Below are 3,130 nucleotides of genomic sequence, written 5' to 3' on the forward strand. Positions count from 1 at the left end.
CCAATTATTTATATCCTATGCCCTATGTAACATAATATGGGTGTTTTCCCATAAACCAATCCCAGGACTCCACCTAACAGACTTCCTCGGCTTTAGGGTGCCCCTATAGAACTACTCCCCAGATGCTCCCTTTAAGCTGAGTCAACATCCTCTAAAACCATTTGAAACCATTAGCAAAGTCATAAATTCCTCAGATACCACAACATCCACCAAGACTGGGGCATAAATCCATTATACTTGTGGTCCTCTGTAGCTCAGCTGGTAGAGCACGGCGCTTGTAACGCCAAGGTAGTGGGTTCGATCCCTGGGACCACCCATACACTAAAATGTATGCACGCATGACTGTAAGTCGCTTTGGATAAAAGCGTCTGCTAAATGGCATATTATTTATATTATTATATACTTTGATCCACAAAATTGATATATATATTTTTTTATGACCCTACCATCTAACCCTACACTCATTAAAACCCACCGCCCTATTCCGCTATGTAACCCCAACGGCCTGGGAGGACAGGATACCACCACTCAACACACACTGTAACTCTTCTAAAGTCAAATCTAGTAGGCAACCTCCAAATACGTATATGCCGCTGACACCACAACATCTATTTTCTGTGGCTTAAGTCCCATCTCTGCTGTACAATTGATAACCATCGCTATGAACGCTAAGAATCCAACCTCACTGAAGCATATATCACTCGTTGACCTATCCCTCTGTGCTGGCTCAGATCTACTAGGCCTACTCACAGGGATTCTCTCAGGATCCCTCACCCTTGACCCATCCTCCTCTACTTTCTTCACTGTCTCAGCATAAGACACCTTCTGTACTACTTACTCTGACCCTGGCCAATTTAACCTGCTTCTCTCACACCAACACTTCCGATCCCAAGCAAAAATGGGCTCCCCTACAGTTGACACACACACAACTTTTTCCACCGAAACTACCAATGTCCAGTGTTTCCCCTACTAATTCACAATAGTTTTTTTTCTCTCTCTCTAAAAAAAAAGCTATAGAAAGGAGGTTAAATTTTAAGAAATATCACCCATCTTCAATTAGTACTCTACTCTCTTGAATAAAATTGAATTATATTATAAATCAATTAGGCCTAGTTATAAGAGAAAGTTGAAATATACAGTACCAGTCAAAAGTTTTTCTTTATTTTTACTATTTTTGACATTGTAGAATAATAGTGAAGACATCAAAACTATGAAATAACACATATGGAATCATGTAGTAACCAAAAAAGTGTTAAACAAATCAAAATATATTTTATATTTGAGATTCTTCAAATAGCCACCCTTTGCCTTGATGACAGCTTTGCACACTCTTGGCATTCTCTCAACAAGCTTCACCTGGAATGCTTTTCCAACAGTCTTGAAGGAGTTCCCACATATGCTTAGCACTTGTTGGCTGCTTTTCCTTCACTCTGCGGTCTACTCATCCCAAACCATCTCAATTTGGTTGAGGTAGGGGGATTGTGGAGGCCAGGTCATCTGATGCAGCACTCCATCACTCTCCTTCTTGGTAAAATAGCCCTTACACAGCCTGGAGGTGTGTTGGGTCATTGTCCTGTTGAAAAACAAATTATAGTCCCACTAAGCCCAAACCAGATGGGATGGCATATCACTGCAGAATGCTGTGGTAGCCATGCTGGTTAAGTGTGCCTTGAATTGTAAATAAATCACAGACAGTGTTACCAGCAAAGCACCCCCACACCATTACACCTCCTCCTCCATGCTTCACGGTGGGAACTACACATGCAGAGATCATCCGTTCACCCACACCGCGTCTCACGAAGACACAGCGGGTTTGAACCAAAGATCTCCAATTTTGGACTCCAGACCAAAGGTCTAATGTCCATTGCTCGTGTTCCTTGGCCCAAGCAGGTCTCTTCTTCTTATTGGTGTCCTTTAGTAGTGGTTTCTTTGTAGCAATTCGACCATGAAGGCCTGATTCACACAGTCCACTCTGAACAGTTGATGTTGAGATGTGTCTGTTACTTGAACTCTGTGAAGCATTTATTTGGGCTGTAATTTCTGAGGCTGGTAACGCTAATGAACTCATCCTCTGCAGCAGAGGTATCTCTGGGTCTTCCATTCCTGTGGCGGTCCTCATGAGAGCCAGTTTCATCATAGCACTTGATGGTTTTTGCGACTGCACTTGAAGAAACTTGCAAAGTTCTTGAAATGTTCCGTATTGACTGACCTTCATGTCTTAAAGTAATGATGGACTGTCGTTTCTCTTTGTTTATTTGAGCTGTTCTTGACATAATATGGACTTGGTCTTTTACCAAATAGGGCTATCTTCTGTATTCCCCCTACCTTGTCACAACACAACTGATTGGCTCAAACACATTAAGACAGAAATAAATTCCACAAATTAATTTTTAAGAAGGCACACCTGTTAATTGAAATGCATTCCAGGTGACTACCTCATGAAGCTGGTTGAGAGAATGCCAAGAGTGTGCAAAACTGTCATCAAGGCAAAGGGTGGCTATTTGAAGAATCTCAAATATAACATATCTTGTGATTTTGGTTACTACATGATTCCATATGTGTAATGTCATAGTTTTGATATCTTTACAATGTAGAAAATAGTAAAAATAAAGAAAACCCCTGGAATGAGTAGCTGTGTCCAAATGTTTGACTGGTAGTGTGTGTGTGTGTGTGTGTGTGTGTGTGTGTGTATATATATATATATATATATATATATATATATATATATATATATATATATATATATATATTGAAGGAATTTAGTAGGCTAGTCAGTTAGGCTCATATGGTTAGGCTGTACGAAATATTAATTCATTTGGTGAGAATTGAAGGGTTTTCAAAACCGTACAAAATGACCAAACATCAAGTTTGAGGCAATTCACATGGGTAACATAACCCTCACAGACAGGATTCAAATGCTTGATGCACTAATTCCCAAACGCTAGTTGTGTTAATATTAGGCTACTTCTTTCTGCACAATGATTTGCCGACAGGATGTGCTTGGTTTTGCCACTCCCCTTTAATATGTATCGTGGATAGAGAAGCAGTATGTGTGCAATCATAATAGGATAGGATATGCCAAGACAAAAAAGGGCCATTCTTTCATCCATTGAATGCCAGAATCGTTGAT

The sequence above is a fragment of the Coregonus lavaretus genome, assembly GCF_964263955.1.
Source record: "Coregonus lavaretus genome assembly, chromosome: 4".
Taxonomy (NCBI): Eukaryota; Metazoa; Chordata; class Actinopteri; order Salmoniformes; family Salmonidae; genus Coregonus; species Coregonus lavaretus.